The following is a 21529-nucleotide window of genomic DNA, read 5'->3' as shown; positions in this document are numbered from 1 at the left end:
CCTGTCTACTCTCTTCCCTTGTATATGAAAGCTAATCTAGTTCTTCTTGTTGCTTCCACAGATAACTCTCCCTAAGATCAGAGAGTTCACTGGTGGTTGATCTTAGCTACCTATCTGAAGACTTTGTAGCGCATCAAGTCACTGTATTAATCTTCTGTGTATTGTGACAATAGTTAGAACATTTTCACTTTTAATGTTACAGATCATTGATAGTCCCATGAAGCTGGTTGAAGCATCACTACAACTTATATACCATCTTGTAAAATATATTGAAATGCATTTGTCGTTGTCATCTGGGACAATGAAAGCCATTTTAATCCTTCGAAAGAAACAGTAAGGATAGACATTTGAAAATATACCTTTGGTCAGAAACCCAGAAAGTATTTGAAAGATTTCTACAAACATTCCTCATCCACTCTTTCATGTATTTCAGAATTGATACTAAAATTTCCAAGACAAGGGCACGATTGTGGCTGTCACCAGACAATGACATATTTCTTTTCTTCTCTTAACTTACCTGTATCATTCTGTATAGCAGAGCAATTTGTCTGTCATGCAACTCAAACAGGGCCCACTCACCGTACTCATTAAACTGACAGCACAGTTATTAGGAGTAAGCAGAGCCAACAGTCAATGAATTTAGCCACTGTTTTTATGGCAAGCAGCGGCACAAATTTTTCAGTAATTAATTTGATAAATATATATTAATTATGAATTGAGCTGACAGTGCCATCAGATTGTCAGCCTTCCAGACAACCTCTGGTGATAAGTAGCTTTATGTTGAAGTGGTCAGATTTCAGTGCCTGTCATCCCCAAATGTCAGGCCCTTGTCACTGGCCAAACCACTCACTGTGTAATTTCCTGTGTTTTGTAATTAAATGGTGTATTTCTAATTGGAAGCAAGTCTTTAGAACTTGCGTTTTTTCTGTGTCCTTCCCAATGGGTCCTGTTATTTGTGTACAATTACATTTGCCAACTTCTTTGGAATAAGGAAAGGTGGAATGAAATATGCAATTGAATGTATTTGACCAGCTTTCACATTTGGGTGTAGTTTGTAGATATTTGAAAGTTCTGAACTATCAAGTAGTAGAGCTGTATTGTTGTAAATTGGTCCTTTACAAAATTTGCAAATAAAAAATGTAGCTCATGTTAAAAAAAATTACAAAAGTCGATTACAGGAAGTAGTTTAAAGATTCAGGTTCTGAGTGCAGCTTTACCCATGAGTGACCCATAGAAAGAGTTTGTGAGCTTTGCATTGCATTACCAAGATAGGTTTTCACAAAATATCAATATTAAGAGTCCAAATTTCATAAAATGTTCCCTCTAATATTCATTGAGGTGAAGGACAATTATACAGTGTTTACAGCAGTGATCAAAAGTGGCTTTGGAGGCAGGGAGAAACTGTTTCTGCTGGTTGAAAGCTCAGTCACCAGAGGAAACAGGTTTAAGATAACTGCTAAAAATCCCAGAATGGAAATGAGAATTTTATATTTTGGTATGACTTATTACAATCTGGAATGAATTGCCAAAAATGGTGGTGGAAGCAGATTCAATGGTAACTTTCCAAAGGGAAATGTCTATAAATGTGACGAGAAAGGTTTTCAGAACCATGGGAAAGAACAGGAGGGGATGTCATGGTGGTGGTGATTATGGTGGTGGTAGTCGGCTGGGGGGTGGGGTGGGGGGGTGGTGGTGGTGAGGGATGGGGGGGTGCAATCTAAGGTCAGTTCTGATCCAGGCACCTTCTAAAGAAGACGCCCCAATCTCTATGGAGTTGGTCTTGCCCACAGTATCAAGCTCGACTCACTACACTAATGACATAAACCGTGGCTCTGGTCTAAAGACTTGGCAGCGCATCTGGAGTGATACATGCCAGTTTTTAGTCAGAGCCTAACACTCTGCCAAATTATGGGAAAATTCCACCCAATATATACAAATTCCTCCTTTCCATTGTCCTTCACATTATTATCACAATGTAAGAACTGACATGTGACAGAAACCTTGGGCTGAGTTTTACCAGCAAATGGCGTGTTGGCCTTCATAGCAAGAGAATTTGAGTGTAGGGATAGGGATGTTTTGCTGCAATTGTATAGGGCTTGATGAGGCCACACCTGAAATATTGTGTGTAGTTATGGTGTCCTTACCTGAGGAAGGATATCCTTGCTATAGAGGGAGTACAGTGAAGATTTATCAAGCTAATTCCTGGGATGGCAGGTCTGTCAGGGTGGTGGAAAAGTTGGGATTATATTCACTGGGTTTAGAAGAGTGAAAGGGGATCTCATAGAAACTTTTAAAATTCTAACTGAATTAGACAGGGTAAATATAGAAAGAATGTTCCCAATGGTGGGGAGTCCAGAACTGGGGTCATAGTTTGAGGATAAGGGGTAAACCTTTTAGAACTGAGGTGAAGAGAAATTTCTTCACCCAAAGGGTGGTGAATGTGTGAAATTCACTTCCACTGAATGTAGTTGAGGCCAAAAAGTTGTCTGATTTCAAGAAGAAATTAGATATAGTTCTTGGGACCACAGGGATTAAGGGATGTGGGAGAAAGGAGGGATCAGGTTATTGAATTTGGTGATCAGCCATGATCAAAATGAATAGTGGAGCAGACTCGAAGGCCCAAATGGCCTATACTTCCTTCTAGTTTCTATGTTTCTATGACCTCCCTTCCCTCAGCCCCAGACATTCCCTTGATTAAAAACTGCCTGCATTTAGTCCTAAGTATGGCACTGCAGTGGCTCTGTCAGCCACTATGGCACTGTGCCTGGATGAGCTGGAGAGCTGTCAACCAATCAGATTGTTCAACAGCTCTCCAAGGCAGGACTTCCTTCCAAGTGTGGTGGGAAGTCCCACCTGTTGCCAATCAATGCTCATTTGAACATGAAATGGCAGTGGGCCTGTTGGAGTCAGTGGAGATGTGTCCTTTGTCAACTCTCCAAATGGTGGGGGCTGAGTCGCCTCCATCTGAAAATTCAGGCCTTGCTCTTCAAGAGTGCCATGTCATGGAGGTAGCTTTTCCTAAATTTTGCAGACTCAGAAGTGGCTACTGCTAGCAGTGACATTGTTGTGGCTTCTGCAATGTCTGGCCTGAATTGGGTGATGGTTCCTGCAGCAGCCTCTTAATTGGGCTCCGGCAGCAAAATGTTGACCCTTTGTCACCCACTGGCATGGGGTTGGCTCTTGCTTATGATCCCAGCAGTGGGACATTTACATTTTTTAAAAATTCATTCATAGGACATGTGCATTCCTGGCAAGCCGGCATTTATTGCCGATCCCTAGTTGCCCGAGGGCAGTTGAGAGTCAACTACATTGTTTTGGCTCTGGAATCTCACATAGGTCAAACCAGGTAAGGATGGCAGATTTCCTTCCCTGAAGGGCATTAGTGAAGCAGATGGTTTTTTCAGACAATTGGCAATGGTTTCTTGGTCATCAGTTGATTCTTAATTCCAGATTTTTTCATTGAATTCAAATTCCATCATCTGCTATGGATTCAAACCAGGGACCCAGAACTTTAGCTGAGTTTTTGGATTAACAGTCTCATGATAATACCACTAGGTCATTGCCTCCCCTTCAATTGTGAGAAAATCTAGCTCTTCCATTTGCTTCAGTGGCTCTAAAGGTTCTTGTAAATACAACTGCAGTATTAATTTCTCCACACCAAAAACAAAATAAATTCCTACATTATAAAGCCATTAATAAAAATGATTAATTAGTTGTAAAAAAGTGTGTCAGGCAACTTGCTTAGCTGAATACAGTGAATTTTGCTTACAGTGAAAATCATCTGCCTACGAGGGCCACACGTTGTGACCGATCTGTACCAGTTCCATTGCAGTGGCCAGGTACTTTTACTGCTATCATTTCACTACCATGACTCTAGCATGGGGCTGAACATCTGCACGCTGCTCGCTAGATGCTCCCACAATGGGGTGGCCCAAGTATGAGCGAGTCTACTGTGTATTGCAGCTAGCGTCTTGCTTGTAAAGATAGTCTGTGCCTCTTAAAGGGAATCTGCATCACTGAACTGAAGCCCGACCGAAAGTGATTTTTAACACTGAAGGCCAAGAAAAATGGCAAACTGAGTAAGGGAGAGGACGCTAAGATTCAGTGATGCTGCACTGGGGGTGAACATGATTTGGAGATGCCAGCGTTGGACTGGGGTAAACACAGTGAGAAGTCTTAAGAACCTGGTGTTGTGGGACTTCTTATGGCACTGGTGAACCCAGTGGAGACAAGGAGAGAAGCTATGTTTCAAAATTTGCAAGGAGGCCCTCAAGCAGCGGTCTCTGAAGGGAATGGGAGCATGTGGCAAGGGAAGTGAATGCTTGTTGACGGGCCTCCAATGGCACCAGTGTCACAGGAAGTTTAATGACCACAATCTTGTTAGCAAGGTTAGTGAATATATTCTGAAAAGACATTGCATACCCACCATTCACCAACTTCTTGTTGCTCACTGCACCACACGCTTATTACTCACAAAGCAGCACTCACTAACACTCAAAATTCACACCTAATATTCACATTTTCCAGCTCAACCCAGCACACCTTCCAAACACCAGCATCACAGCCACCTTTCACTGTATCTACATACTTCCAACTCATCAACTATAGGAGGGATATTATCCAAACAGAGTCCAACACAAGCACAGATGTTCTGTCCTCTCTCATGCAAGTAAAGATGGCCCATAACAACAGGGAAATCCAGAACACCAGTGGAGATCAGTACAACTCCAGACCTCCTTGAAGAGACAGTACCTAGAATAATAGGGTCAGCAACAACAAAGCCCATGGCATCTGAAGCCACAATGACTATTCAGGATGATCGTAAGTGACTATTTTGTATCCCTTCTCACCCTCTTGTGTCATCAGATGGAAACTGTAGATGGAGCTTTGACAAAGGGTCATCTGGATTTGAAACGTCAGCTCTTTTCTCTCCTTACACATGCTGCCAGACCTGCTGAGATTTTCCAGCATTTTCTCTTTTGGTTTCAGATTCCAGCATCCGCAGTAATTTACTTTCAACCATGAATATTCTGCTTTCCGCATACCAACCCTTGCCTTCTGCTTGTATGCTTTCAGATAGCCAAGAATTACCACCTGGAAAGCCTTAGCACAGTTAGGAGGAAGAGCAAACCCATGCTAGTGACAGGGAGGCATCATCACTTGATTTCATCACTCTAGCCACCAGCTCAGCTGCTGACACTGTACGTATCTTAGAACTGGGATCAGAACATGCATGACAAGTCATTGGGCATGAATGAACAACAGCCAGAGCAGTGGAAAAGAGTGGTTCTTTTGCCAACTCTCTGAAAGGTAAGGTTGGAGATGAGTTTTGCTGCAGGGGATTGAGATAAAGACTTTAATGAGGTAGCATACTGAAGAACATTGAAAATGATGCACATGGAGATACTGGGTATATTGGGAAGCATACCAGTCAGCATTTTGTCACTGTCAAGGAGCATGGAGGAAGTTGATTTTTACATAGCTTAGGGTATCACATAGAGCTTGGATTCCATCTTTTCCATTGTGTAAGGTATGGTCAACATGCCTTCACCCAGTAGTGATGGAATGTCTGGTGGTGGCTTTCTCAGCTTCCACCACGGCACAAGCAATATTTTATCAAGGGCTTTGCAGACTCTCAATTCTGTTGATTGGACCTCAAAGGGGCTTGCACGGTCTTCATCTCTCAGGATAACAGTCTTCGTGCACCCACTATTGCCTGTGCTGTCCTGGTGCTTCTCAGTCAGCCAGCCCAGACTGCTGCAAACCATTCCAATGTGATGCTATTGGAGGTTGAGCTGTCTAAGCTCAGAGCTGCACAAAGTCAGTCCCAGTGAAAGTCAGCAGCTTTTCATTTTGTTTTGTGATGTTGTAGCTACCCGGCTTGCACTTCATAGAAACACAAAGACAAGAAAGATACTCTTGAAACAGCCACTGAAGGAGCCGCATGAGGGCGAATAGTTCATTTTCATTTGTGTATTTGGATAAAGATGTTAACGAAATTGTTGGCTCTTATTTGAGCAATCAGATGCTCTGATGGAGTATCTCAGATGGATGTAATGATGGGGAATGATGCATTCATGTTGGTCTGTGGAAATTACAAAAATGAAATCATTGCTTTTTTAATTGTTATGGGGTTCAAGATACCTCCTCTCTGCCTCCTGCTGTTCCTTCTCCCCTAATGTGGATCTTGCCTGCTAAGATTAATTTCCTGGGCATGTTGCAGATTAAAAGGTATTGCAACCATACCCTCGGAATCTGGGACAGGGATTCTTCTGTAAGCATCAGGTCTCAAATCCCAACTCCAAAAACACTCCACAAGGATTCCATAAACTTAATCTTGGCAAAAATGATTCCATAAAGCTCTACCTGCAAATTGGGTGACTTGCACTCGAAATACCAGGCCCATCTTGCAGTTCAGCACTTGTTTTTTTTTGCAGAGATACACAAATTTGTTGTCCGGACATGAGAGGTCCAAATTAGGCATCCTGGCATCACATTAGTCAGTGGGGTTGTGTGACGTCAGGAATGCATTCTTTCTAAGCTTTTTGGTGCATGTGAGGGTGGCAAATGGGCACCCTTCTCAAGATGGCATGTCTTTCAGGAAGTGAATGGACACAGATCAAGTCCCAGCAAAACAGTGCTGAAAATCATGCCTTCCATCCACAAATCTCTAGACTTTTGGAAAGTTATGACTAATATATCTGCAATTTCCTCAGCTATTTATTTTAAGACATTTGGGTGGAAAAATCAGTTCCAAGAGACCAGTCTATTTTAAATTTCACTATTTTTGCCAGCGCTGTTTTTTAAGCTTAGTTTAAATTCAGTTGTTACTCCCTTGACATATTTTAGGTTCCTTTATAACACCAGCATTTTGTTTTCTTTCTCCGCCATGAAAACAATTACAAAGTTTTCATTTAATATGTTTGCTTTTTCCTTATCATCTATTCTAGTTTTGCTCCTTAATGCATCCCCATTTCCTTTTATTTTATAATCTATTTGTAAAGTATTTTGCCATTTGCTTAAATGGCACTGCAAGCTTTTTTAATCATATTCATGTTTTGCACCTTTTATTACTTTGTTACTTTAAGCAGTATCATAAAACATACTTGCTTCATCGTTAATTTAGGTGCAAGAATTGTACTGTGGACTTCATTATCCTAAATTGCAACCTAACTTTGGAAGTATTTAGAAGTAAGTCAGTAAGATAAAGGTATGTTCACACCGCTAAGGGTTCCAAGATGTAACTAAAGAGCTTTTGTGCATTTGTCAGATGTCAGTGCTTACTTATTAGTACAGATGGAATGAAACATATTCAGATTGCTTTGATCATGGTATCAGGCAGTAATGAAAAGCTGGAAACAATGATAATCATAATCCATTTGAGCATGAGTGCCTGCTTCTAAAACACTTTCATTCTTAGGATCTATAACTACATTTACGTGTATCTGTATGGACATATCTGCAAAAGTATCTATGGCTACATGTCTGTGTGTGTCTACATATCTGTACCTGTGCATAGGCATGTGTGCGCGTGTCCCTTCATGTATCACCAAGATTGTGGCGTGTACTTTGAGCTAATTTTAACACTGCTCACAATACAAATTTTACATACAGATGCACTAGTCATTGAAAATTTCTCAGTTTGAGGAAAGATATAATGACCAGAGCAACCTAACAATTACTAAATCTCAGTCAGGCCCCTTTCCTATTTAAAGAGGGTTGCCTATGCTTTCTGGTGGGTATACCTTCGGCCCTGATAGAGCAGCTTATTATTGGAATCCATGGAAAGGCTGTGGGATCAATGTAGCTTACTTATTCCAGGCATTTCTCTCTGCCCTCTCCCCAGTTTTTGCCTGGCATGTCAGGATAAAATAAGCCCTTAGGACACAGAGCTTTGAAGAAGCTGAATTGCAGCCCAGTGGGAAGGAGCTGGGAAGAGATGATGCTCTCCTAATTTTGTAATGTCCCATTGGTACAATTGTGCACTGGACTTTCAGCACTGCAGAATCGGCCCCGTTGTGTGTGGACAAATTTTATAATTAGCATTTGAATTTTTCTGAGATACAGCCGTCCTACATCTTGAATTCCCACAGCCAAATGACCTCCAATTCTTACTGTTTTATATCTTTAAAGTAATTCTCCTGAAATCCATGACTTGAGATGAAGAAAAGATTTTAACATCTAATATGAGCCAAGATCTGATGGATTTGTGAAATTCATATCAATTAATGAAACACAGTAACTAAACAGGAAAAGGAGATTGATTGATACATGTTGCATTAAATGACAAGTTTCTAACCCTAATCAGCCACAGTTCATTAAGTTTGCAATGTCTTCCCAAGGGGAGGAACCAGCATGAGTTTTGTGAACTCACGCTGAATGAATTACAAAGCGTATTTGAGCATAAGGTTACACGCTGAAATTTTCTGACATTGGAATCAGGTTAAAACCTGTTACAACTTTTCTCCTTTCCGGGGATAAGTTGTATCACTGTCTTTAGAGTGAAGCGTGAAACTGTATCCATCTAATTTTTGGGTCAGTGGAAAGGAATATCAGGTAGGCTGTGTAATAAAACAATTGATCCAGTACGGTGAGTTTCATGCCCCAGCTGTAGGCAGTACTTCTGATCATAATACAGGTTAACACTTTAACTTGAAAGAGTGAGATAGTGCCAAAAGCCTACCCTCTAAAATGGGTATACAAATAACACCATTTGAAAAAGAGCAAGAGAGTTTTCTTTTGGTGCCCTTCATGGCCAACATTTATCCCTTAACCAACATGATAAAAGAGAAAAACAAAATACTGCTATTGCTGTAAATCGGAAATGAAAATAGGAAGTACTGCAAGCGTTCAACAGGTCTGGTAGCACCTGAGGAGAGAGAAACAGAGTTAAAGGGCAAAACTTCACAGCACCTTCTGCCAACAGATCTTCCGGTCTTGCTGAAGTCAATGGCCCACCCTGCTGTGATGGAGCTGAAACATTCCACCCAAAGTTTCAGGTTGCTGACCTTTTGCCCAAACTGACAAATACATTTTAATGTCATCAAGAGGTATAGGGAGAAACCAGGAATATGGCATTGAGATAAGGATCAGCCATGATCATATTGAGTGGAGGAGCCAGTTCAAACGCCTGAATGGCCTACTCATCCTTGTTTCTATGTTACTGTGATTCTAAAAGAGGCCACCTCCAAGTTGAGGTGCTCCTCCCCACCATACAGACTGCTGCTGGGAGACCATCTCAATATAATCTGTTGGTATCATGACGGGCTGGGGACCCATCATGATGTCCATAAAATGGCAGCAGGGTGAACACTGGTCACTTCATTGAATCAATTGGTCACCTACTCACGGTTAGTCAGCAGCCACATTGCTCCTGTTCCTGCTTTTTGGAATATCCCATGCAAACAGGAAATCATCAGACTTCTTTCCCAGCAGCTTTCACTGCCATGTTAGCAGCTCCCTTGCCTCCCAGCGAATTTCCAGAAGACTGGTAAAATTCAGCCAAATGTGTCTACCAGCCCCATGCTTTTTGTGGATCCTGAGAAGGCGGTAAGAGCAGATTTTAGGATTTTAGAAACTATGAGGTTACAGCCATGGAAGAAAGATCTCCAGAGAAGATGAGGTCAGTGACAGTCCTGAAAATGAGGTGGTGGATTCATACCAGAGGAGGAACTTGGCCTTGATATTTCTGGGAAATTGGGGAGGCTGCATTGGAGTGCAAAAGCAGAGGGAAAACTCGGCACAACTATATATATGGCAATCCCACTGAATTCATACAATTCCTGCCACCTGCCTGGCAACTAACCACATTAAAAGGTCTGACAATACCAGGTTTAAGTCCAACTGATTTATTTGATAGTAAACTCACAAGCTTTCGAGGTTTCCCTCTTCGTCAGGTGACTAACCACATTGGCAGGCTGACTAGATGCTAGCTGGGAATTTCAGCAGTAACAAGCACGGGGGGGGTGGCGGTTGATTGGTGGGGGGGGGAGGTGGGGAAAGGGGGAGTTGGGAGTTGGGGGGCGAATGAGAGATTAAGAATGATAGCAGGGAAGAGTGAGGCCATTACAGGAGGGAAATTGAGGCTGGGGGTTGGATAAGACTATCAAAGGAAGGAAGGGAGGTGAAGGAAATCAATTAGGACAAAAAAACCCAACAACAGAAAGAGGCTGAAGTCTTCAGGAGGGACTCGGAGAGCTTGCTGTTCTTGGCCCAGAAGGAATGCTGAAAAGGCTTCTGTTTCTCTGCCGTGTTTCTGGAGTCCTGGGAGGCCCATTTAACAACTGTAAGATTTACATCAGGATTTTAATTGCATTTGGTAGCCTTATTTTAAAATGATATTGCTGCGTCCCACCTCTTGCTATCAGGATATTCGAATGCAGTGAAACTCACTGCCATGAAAAGAGCATGTACTTGCCGTGTATTGGAAATGTTATTCTCATTTAAAACATTTACCCCGTACCCTCTTTTCCTGACTTTAACCCATCATTTGGCATTTAACATTGAGGTAATTATCTGGATATTTATCTCACTGCTGCTTGTGCGATCTTGCTGTTCACAAATTGTCCGTGTCTCCCTAGCTTTACAATTGTGACTATCAGTACTTCAAAAGCACTCAATTGATGGGAATGTGCCCTGGGTCCTGCTAAGGCCATAAACGGAATGATATAAGTATAAGTTCATTTCTTTGTTTCTCTATTCATGCTGCATACTTGGAGACTTCCTTTCACATCCACATAACACAATCGAGTCTCAACAGGCAGCATTTTTATTACCTGGAATCTTATAGTCAGATGTGCATATATCACAGTCACCTGGGGAAATTTGGTTGGAGGCAATATCGTCTACCAAAGGAATGGAATAGTATTGGCAAATTAAAAATAACTCTTCTAATTTTCCATAAATAAAATGCAAACTGAAATACAGCCCTTTATTACGTTGATTTTTGTTCACTTCTAGTGCTTTCACCCATCCACCCCTCAACATCTAGGGACAGTCTTGACCTGAGGGATCAAGGGTCCAGGCATGTATTTAACCTGCATCCTGTTAAATTCTGGTGCAAGCTTTATCTTTTATCATGATGCACACCTTTAAACCACCATTTTCCTGTCAACGGTTATGTAGTATTTTCCCTGATTAGACCATGCCCTCCACAATGAACAAATGTGCTTATTATGATGTCTGTCCTTTGCAACATACTTAATCTATAATTTGCATACTGGATTTTAATAGCCGTATCCTAATAGCTCCAGTTTCACTGAATAGCAGAAACATCTGCCTTAGTATTACCTAAACTGTCTTGATCACAGTCCTGAACACTCCCATTCTGACTTGTGATTTCTAACCAGTACTGACCTCCTGTCTTCTGATTGCTGACCTCTTCTCAATGTCACAAACACCCCCCTGGTCTCCCGTCCTCACCATCTCCAGATAAATATCAGCTATATCATATGCAAAATCAGTGGCTGCTGCAAAACCTGTTAGAATGTATTGCTAAGGCAATTAAATGCAAAACAGGAATGGGAATTCTGTTTTTTAATATATGGCCTTATTTGGATGTCATCCAGTTCAGTTTATAATGGAATAGAAGGTATGTAAAAGCTCAGGAAGAGAGCCATTAGATTTCATCTGGATAGATTATTAAAGTTAAATAGATTAAGATCATAGAATCTCTACAGTGCAGAAAGAGGCCATTTGGCCCATCGAGTCTGCACTGACCACAATCCCACCCAGGCCCTACCCCATATCCACCCACTAATCCCTCTAACCTACACATCTCAGGACACTGAGGGGCAATTTTAGCATGGCCAATCAACGTAACCCACACGTCTTTGGACTGTGGGACGAAGCCGGAGCACCCGGAGGAAACCCACGAGGTGAATGTGCAAACTCCACACAGACAGTGATCCAATCCGGGAATTGAACCCAGGTCCCTGCAGCTGTGAAACAGCAGTGCTAACCGCTGTGCTACCGTGGACAGGGGAAGCTAAGTATAAGTTACAGTTCAAGTGAGATGTTAGAAGATACTTGTAATTTCAGGGTGAAGATGATCTTTGGATCAAGATGCCAACACTTGGAGAGTGTGTGGATTTACTTTTTGTGTTCCAAAAGGAGTTGGATGATCTTTTGAAAGTAGCCAACATAATTGTAGGCAAAAGGTAGGTTATAATTAAGAAGTAGATGTCACTATCACCATAGTCTCCTGGAATTGTTTAATCAAGGGTTTATTCAAGGGTCAGAAAGGAATTTGCCAGAGTTTTCCTCCAATTCATCTAACGTTTGTTCTGTATGGCTCTGTCCCTCCCTGAAAATTTAATGGCTGGATGGTGGTGTGTTTTTGCAGGTGAGGCTAGGGGCTGTTGCAGGGGGTCAGTGTTGGGGGTTGGGGGGGTGGTTGGTGGGTGCAGGTGAGCATAAGTAGGTAAGTAGGGAGATGTATGAGTGTGTTGGTGTACAGATGTCACACCATGACAATACAGGACAGACTTGGAGTAGCTGATCTTTTCATATCTTTTTCATATATTCCTAGAACCTTTCAGGCTAAAATGATTGCAACATTTCCTTACCAATTAAACAACAATGCAGCATCAAATATAAATAGTCATTGAAGTTACAATACTACACAGCAGCACTCATTGGGATATTGCCTGCAGATAGTTATTTTATGCTTTTTAAACTCCCCCTTTAGAATTGAGAAAGGCTTTAGTTGAACTAAAATAGTCCTTTGTGATTATAAAGGCCTCTTCAAAACATCTTTCTGCACTGACTGGATTTTGGGAAATGTTCCGAGTTCCATGACACAGCAATTGTTCTGAACTGATCTTACAAGTGAACTCCCTAAACAGTAAAACCTTCCAGCTAAAAGCTCAAGATCACTTTGATCTCAGAATCACAGATCAAAGGGTCAATAGTATTTTGCTATTTGACAAATAAGTTATTCTTTTATGTACTACTCTAAATTTAATAACAATGTTACTCAACATATGCAAAACAGGAATAAAGTAAAATATGATAGAGCATTAATGTGGAACTCAACCAGGGATGTTTGTGTATATCTGTTTCTAATATCTGATGACTAAATACAATCTATACCTGTCTTCCACAGTGTGCATAAACTCATGCAGTATCCCATCTCTCTGATCGAAAGGCAGATCAAATTAGATCTTCAATAACAATTCAGTTAATCATTAATTCATTTGTATAGTTGTTCTGCTATATAGAATGTTACAGAAACTATGTAGAAGCTACTTTAAGTTCAACTGCATAAGACTTTACAAATGTAAATAATTGAAGGCAGCATTTCCCACTATTATCAATTACAGTCCCCTTGTGGCCAATGATTAAAACTGTCAAGTTCTGCTGTTGGTCAATGCACTGGCCATTGTGATATTGAGCCATAGACAACAGGAAGACTCTGGTTTGAATTTCCACTACGATAGAGAGCCTTTCCACCATTGCGAAAATAATGGAGGAGCCTAAAATCTGGAAGTGCCATCACCCAAACATGACATCTACCATTTTTGCAGAAACAGGAATGGGGACGGATTGAGGTTTGCACAAGCACATTTCATGGAGACAAATACCCATATAAACCAGCAGCTGCCTCCAATCATGTCTGATTTTCATTAGCTAGGGTGTATTTCTCGCTCCCATGTGGCATGTTTTATGGTGGTGACAGCCCACCATTGGCTGGTAGCAAGATCTTTTGGTCCTTCCACTGTCACTGGGGTTTCCTATTGTTTGCACCCTCTGCCACTGAGGAACCCGCAGTGGGGGCTTGCCGTTTGTGGGACCAATTGCAGGAACAGCCAAAAAATCTCGCCCCAAGAGTGGGGTACACAACAGGTGCAGATTAGATCTGGTAGGAGGAGGTCTAAACTTTGCTGTGTTCTTTGGAGAGATGGGGTGGACTTCTGAGAGATATGGGGGGTTATCCCTTTAGATATGATCCTGGGGCACCTTTGGGAGAGATCAAGTGCCTACTGAGAGAGATTAGCTGCCCTTTGGCAAAGAAATGGCACTCTTTGGGATTGTTGAAACTAGATATGAGTGTGCATAAAAAGTCCATAAACCCATTGGAACTGTTAAGCTCAATAGAGTTGTCAAGCTCATTAGAACAGTCAAAAGGAACTGTCAAAAATAACTGTCAAGTTTTCACAATCTTCCATTGTCACAGTGAGGTGCATCTCACCTCACAGTTTGATTGACAGTTCCAAGTAGTTATAGACTCTTTATTTTTATAAGATATTATATGAAGTCATATGTAATAAATGGGCTTTTATCATGTTGCACCCGTTTTCAGGTGCAAAAACTTGGTAAAGTCAGACGTGAGGTGAGCAGTGTGATCTGTGACTGCGTTCATGCCCGTTCCTCCTTTACCAAGCACCGAAAATGGCCTTGATGGGACTGCGCCCGAAATGGGTGCGACATCAATTTAAATGCATTTGCATGCATTTAAATTGATTTAGTAGACTGGACACCCTAAACTTACCAGTATTTCCCCCTTTACCACTGTGTTTGCCCATCCAGATTCGATGCAAAACAGACATGGTCCGCAAAGGTCAGATTTGGGCGCTCCAGTTTCTGAGGAGGTAAATTCTGAGGTTTTGGTGACTCTCTGACTCAGATTTGGGGGCTTCCGGTGGCTCTCTGACTCATGTTGGGGGGGGGGTGGGTGGTAGGAGGGAGGAGAGTCAGGTGGCTCCCTGGTGGGAAGGAGGATCAGGGAGGCAGGTCAGATGGCTCTCTGGTGGTGGGGGCAGGTCAGATCGTTCTCTGTTGGGGGGGAAGGGGAATCCGCCGCCACTCTGCATACAATCAGTAGGAGAATAGGGGTAGAGGGCCACGATCAGTTTGGGTAGCAGAGCAGTAGGGGGGAATAAGGGAGACAGTTATGTTGTGGGGATGGGGCAATGTCTGTGGGGGCCAGGGGGAAGGCATTATCTGGCCCGGGAGTGATGTGACAGGAAAGCTTTTTCAAATTTTATTTTACTGCGCATGCACTGTTGGAAGCGCTGATCGGAACAGCAGCCTTTCGGGCACAATAAGCCCTGCCCACAGGCTTCTGCAGCATGATTCAGGATCGCTGCTTTTTTTTTCAGGCTTTGTGCATATGGGGGCACCAGAGAATTGGTTTACAAGTCGGATCTGGAATTCTGCAATTCTCCCAGATTCTGCAATTAGAATCAAAATGATAAAATGGGGCCCAGTGTTTTTTAAACAATAAGTTCTTAATCGAGACTTAATTTTATATGATCTCAGCATGGGCATTGAAGCTTGCCCATGATGGATACTAAATGAGTTGGCATATTAGGAATAAGGGGGAAACGTGGTGGTTGGAGGAAATGAGCATGCATTAAACTGATAGAAGAATTATAAATGTCAAGGGGGGAAGAAGGGTAGACGTGCATAGGTTGGTGTAAAAGGTATGAGTGATCATGGGGGAGGGCTGGAGGAACATATGTTGGTATCGAAATTAGAGGGGCCATGGGAATTGGGTAAAATGGCATTGGTTGGCATGGAGCTCATGGAGGAGCCATGGGAGGGTGGATGGGGCATCAGATGGCCATGATTGCATGGATGGGATTTCCATGTGTGTGGGGGAGGGTGAGATGATGTGAGCTGTGAGGGCTGTTTATATTTTCTATCTTTAGAAACTTTTACACAGTGTTGTTGCATCAAGGCAACCCTTCCCACCCAGCTTGCCTCTGTACCTGGCAACTTTTACATTCATTCCAGGGTTGCTTGCCATATGCATAGATAAGGGTCATGGGTGGAGGGGGGACTGGTAATGTTAAAATGGCGGTGCGGGCTCGTTGGGCCGAAGGGCCTGTTTCCCGGGCTGTTTTTGTTCTTTGTTCTTTGTTCTTTGACTGTCATTTTCACCTGCTCCCAGAAATGAAAATCTGGCTTCCCAGAGATTTATCTCCACGGGTGGTCTTGTGGAGCTGTGAATTGCCCTATCCCTGCACTCTGGATTCAGGAGTGAAAACTGTGTTTGGTCCCTGACCTGTATTTAGATAAATGAACCACACTGAGTTGGCAACAAGTAGGTAATTAGACCCAATACTTCTGGGCTACAGTGGGTAAAAATGGGAATATTTTATTATTGATCTTTTTTCAGTCACTTGCTGGTGATCGTTGTTTAGACTTACACATGAGGATTGGACATTGGAGTAGCTGTCAGAGGATGGTGAGCGCTCATGAAGCCATATTCCTGCAATAGTCTCTTTCTTCCTCATGAAGCCATATTCTAGCAATAGTCTCCCTCTTCCTCATGAAGCCATATTCCAGCAATAGTCTCCTTCTTCAGGAGAATAGAGGAGGAAAATATCAAATCCAACAATTGCTTTGACAATCACCAGCTTTCATATGGTCATTACCAACAGAAAGAGAAAGTACTTAATTGATAATTATATGGATTAAAATACTGGGCTAAGTTTGAACATACATTAATAAGTATCTTCAAAAATATACTAATTACAGGGGTAGAAATTCTAAAACTACATTTTCCCACTCTGCTGGTGCTAAAGGATAAATTACCATTTTAACGTTGGAGACAATCTTCATTATAGATGGGCTATTATCTTAGGACGGGAGTTTCCACTCCCCTGTGGTGTGTTTTGAGGAGGCAGAGACAGCCCACCATTGGCTAGTGGCAGAACCTCTCAGTCCTACTGCTGTCAATGGGGTTACCCATTGTTCATACCCCTCTGCCACTGGGAAACCCAAAGCAGGTGGTCGCCATTGGTGGGATTGGAAGATCCCACCAGTGGGAGTGACCAGAAAATCCTGCCCTTTGAAATCTTTGAGTTGAGAAATATGGGTGCTGGAGAATGGAACAATGTCCTACATCTAGGACTCAGTTCAGCATAAAGTACACCCAGATCAATGATAAGGTAACAACAAACTACACTTAAACAGCATGTGCATGTAACAAAATGTTCCAAGGCTCCTGACAGTGGACGTAAAGCAGGAAAGAGAGAAGTTAGGAGTGGGTTTGGGGGAACTGGTGAGATGACAAAGAATTCCAGAATGCAGGCAGTTGGCAGGATTATCAATCACTTGTAAAGGAGAGGGCATAGCCAGAGTCATATAGAATGAGAACTAGGGCTGGAAAAGATTGCAGTTGTGCGACAATACATTTTTAGGTTCGAACATTCATTTTCTTCGCATTCTGTTTACTGATATCCTTGCTTTTTAATGGTATAGTGTGAATTATACTGTAGATGGCAGAACCCTTAGGAACATTAACATACAGAGGGATCTGGGCATGCAAGTCCACTGTTCTCTAAAAGTGGCAATATAGGTGGCCAAAGTGATTAAGAAGGCATTTGGCATGCTTGCCTTCATCAGCTGTGGGATTGAGTACAAGAGTTGGGGAATGATGTTGCAGCTGCTTAAAACCTTTGTTAGGTCACATTTGGAGTAGTGCATGCCATTCTACCAGAAGGACGTGGAAGCCTTGGATAGAAGGTTCACCAGGATCTTGCCTAGTCTTGAGGGTGTTGACTATGAGGAGAGGTTGAATAAACTAGGATTGTTTTCACTGAAAAGATGGAGGCTGAGAGGAGATCTGATAGAGGTCTACAAAATTATGAGAGGCAGAGACAGGTGGATAGTCACCTAGGGTGGAAGTATTAATTACAAGGTGGCACAAGTTCATGGTGAGGGGGGGAATGTTTCAGGGAGATGTGCAAAGGAAGTTTTTCATGCAGAGAGCAATGGGTGCCTGGAAAGCGCTGCCAGGCGAGATGGTGGAAGTAGGCTCATTAGCAACATTTAAGAGGCATCTGAATAGGTATATGAATAGGTAGGGAATGGAAGGATGTAGACCGAGTAAGGGCAGAAGGTTTTTTTTAGTTTAGTTAGGGCCTCATGATCGGCCAAGGTGTAGAGGGCTGTAGGACTGTTCCAGTGCTGTACTTTTCTTTGTTCTTTGTTTATATTTGATAGGAAGATCTTCAATTGGAAATGACAAAATTTTAGAATGGATGACATCATGCTAGCCTAATCTGACTTTTTCCATCACTGTGCTCTTGCAAAGAGAGGTCATATCTTGCAACCTCCCTGGCGGAGTTTATGGTGGAATTTAAATCAGTTGTAAATCATTGAATCCTCTCTCATTCTCAAATCCTCACCGTTTATAATAGCTCTGCTGGGATTCTGCTATACCAAACCATTAGAATTGTGGGGACTATATTTGTGACATGGCTGTAAAGTCTTCCTCCTTGACTCTTCCATTTTAAGTCTGGTCTACTGGCAATTGAAGATTTTGTAATAGAATTTTCAAAATTATAAACTGTTAACATTTGTTCTGGCTACAGTGCTTTCTCCATAGGTATCTTAAATACCTCAGAATGCAGCAGTACCTTTAACTAGCCACAGCCTTCAGGACTTGTAGTAGCAGAGCAGCTAACTATGGCCAACCAAAGGCCTTATCGCACACCCTACCATCTACCCCTCCTCCCCAGTACCATCACCATGGAATACTCCCAACATTTGAATTAGCATCAAAAATAAATATTGCAACTTTGTCCTCATGTGCAATGTTTTGTTCCCTAGCATAAGCCTCAGGAAAATCAACCATTTTACATGAAATATCTTGTCACTTTTAAGTACAGCGTGTGGGAAAAAAATGTTTTCTGTGGAACATAATGTATGTGTTTATTTAGTTAACCATCACTTAGATGGGAATTTCACGGTGGATTGTGTGGGATGGAGGGACAGTTGTGAGAGGCAAGTTGCATAAATTTCTGGTTTAATTGTAGAACAGCAATCTGGCTTGCTGATTTTATTGCAAAGTGGTTCTGTTTGAGTCATTAAACTGAAGATTTCCTTTGTGCATCTTTTGTAAAACAAAATGCATCATTTAATAGAGAATTTCATACTTAAAAGGAATAGACAAAATCTTCAATGTAATGGTGAAATTTTCATGCTGTCACTTCAAAGTTATTAATTTGGAATGGCAAAGAAAATAGCAATGATATGCTATAATGTAAGAGTCAAAGGCCCAGAAATTCAGTCACAGACCTCGTCTACTTCAGCTGCTGACCAGTCACCTAAATATCGCATTAGACAGCTAGAAAGCATCTTTGCAGATTCCAGTCTGCCATATTGGAATAGGAGGTTGTGCTGGTGGCAGGATTGTTTCTCAACAGCACTCCAAATAGAGATTGATATATCTGAAATAGGATCCTGCAATTGCTGTTCTGTTTTGTTGGAACTGAAAATAACTCAAAAATGTTTTAATTCCAACTGGTACACATGCAAATATAATTACACATCTCAGGTTCCAAAGGATCTTTTGTAACTGTATACAATGTGGGTAGTATTATGAATAGCCCTGCATGACTGAAACTATGCTGCTTATTTACATTTTGCTGAACCGTGATCATGTGTATTGTAGAGCATATCAGTCAGCATATTAAGAATCTTCTTTAAGTCTCTTTGGGTATTTGCATCAAATTAGATTTGCTTTCATATGGAAAACAAATGCAGATTGCATTATGGAATATATGAAAAGGGAATAGAAGAAGCAATCATGAAGAATGGCAGATAATATTCCACTTCTATACTCTAAGCATCTAAACGTGGCAAAATGAAGGGAAATTAAAACATTGTCAATGGAGGGGAAGAGTTACTTCTTCACACAAAATATTATAGCAATCCTGAATAATAGAGGCCTCAATTGTAAAAAGCTGAAATGAAATCCAAGTCAATGGTTCACAGCGGTATGCCCACACACCTTACATGGAACCTACTATGTCATAGTGACATTCTTCATTGTCACTATCAATCAAGAAAATATCATAGCCAGAGGGTTCTTTCAGCTGCCGAAAATTATCTTCATTGCAGTCAAGAGGCCCAAAAGGGTCAGGCTCACTTTATGACTTAGGGCACAACTAATGGATATCCTAAAAGATAAAGGCAAATAAAGTTGGTGCAGTTGGACATGTAATTCTGTCGATAAACTATGTAACCGTCATCAAGAGGCCTGCATTTCTGGACACAGACATTGATAGTAGCTACTTAATTAAAAAAAAAACTGTTGAGGAGAGATGATGGAAGACAATGGAGGGGTCAACCATGGAAGAGAAGTTGAAGAGGCTTACGAGGAACAGAAAACACTGTCACAATTTCATAGTTTTAAAATTTCAATTTCACAGGATTGTACTTCACCAGGATAGATTTGATGCAGAGAAAACAGATTAACACCAGATCAAGGAACAATAATGAGAGGAAAATCACCTTGGAAAGAAAAGCTAGTTTAAGCATCATTACAAGGAGAAATAGAATGGATGGCAGTCAGAAGAAAGGAAGATCTTGATAAAGTCAACAAGCAAAGGGTCAAGAAATATGAATGAGTAGCCAGGACCTAGATTGGGACAAAATAAGTTTATTTTCGCAATAACATCAATATTTGGATGAGAGTACTCAACACAATGTATATTGACATTTAGAAGTCCTATATCCCTTGATATTTTCCATTTTTACAATTATCGGTGATTGAGATCAGCAAAAGTCAAGGCTTCTGTCAGGCCAGAGGCTTAGTGGAATGTGGATTAGCTGTAGTCTCAGATGTAGCTGCAGCATGACTCATTGTTCCTACTGATTCATTACACCTGATCCTGCCTCACAACAAATATAAGAAATAGAAGTAGGCCATTCTGCCTGTCGAACCTGCTCTACTATTTTCCTTTCTACTGATGTCCTAAGTTCTTGTTTTTTGCGCCTTCTTTTCTTGAATTGCCAGATTACAAATGCCATCTCCCAATCCACAGAGAGTGAGGACATCTGAGGAATTCTGGAAAATCAAAACCAATGCATCTCTGTAGCTGTCTCAGTTAAAAGCTGAGGATGTAGGCCTTGAGATTGAGGAGATTTGTCATCACTCAGTCTCGTAATTCCTCCAGTATTACATCTTTATTGATGCTTATTTTTGTTTTATCCATGTTTCTCCCTCATTCTGGAATGTTTCTAGTGCCTTCTATGATCAGGCAGATACAAAGCATTTGTTTAACGTCTTTGTTATTTTCTAATTCTATTAATTTTTTTCCTGCCTCTTCTCTAATAGATCCACCATTACTTTAATTCATGTCTTCGTTTTCACATTCTGTTTTTTTTTAAGTGTTTCTTTTACTAATTTACTCTCATTTTCTTTAGTCTTTTTCTTTATCAAGTTCTTGGTTATTTTTTGCCAAATTCTAAAATTCTCGCATTCTTTTTTTCTGCAACAAGATAAGACTCTTCCATTAGTCTAATATATCTTTAACTTTCTTGTTCACCACAGAAGGGTTACTTTCCCCTGAGGATTTTATCCTGTAAGGAAATGTATAGTTGTAGCTAATTATTAATTAATTATTTTAATGCCTGTCTTGTATTTTTATTTTAGTGTAGTTTTCCTATCTACCATCATAAACTTTATATCTATGTAGTTTACTTTGTTCTGATTTAAGACCCTAGTTTTAGATTTCACTTTCAACCTCAAAATAAAATTCTACATATGATGATCACTCTTTTGTTACAA

This window comes from Carcharhinus amblyrhynchos, chromosome 17, assembly GCF_965287045.1.
Source record: "Carcharhinus amblyrhynchos chromosome 17, sCarAmb.v2.hapA, whole genome shotgun sequence".
In the NCBI taxonomy this organism is placed as follows: domain Eukaryota; kingdom Metazoa; phylum Chordata; class Chondrichthyes; order Carcharhiniformes; family Carcharhinidae; genus Carcharhinus; species Carcharhinus amblyrhynchos.
The sequence above is the reverse complement of the archived record's forward strand: the minus strand, read 5'-3'. Positions refer to the sequence as shown.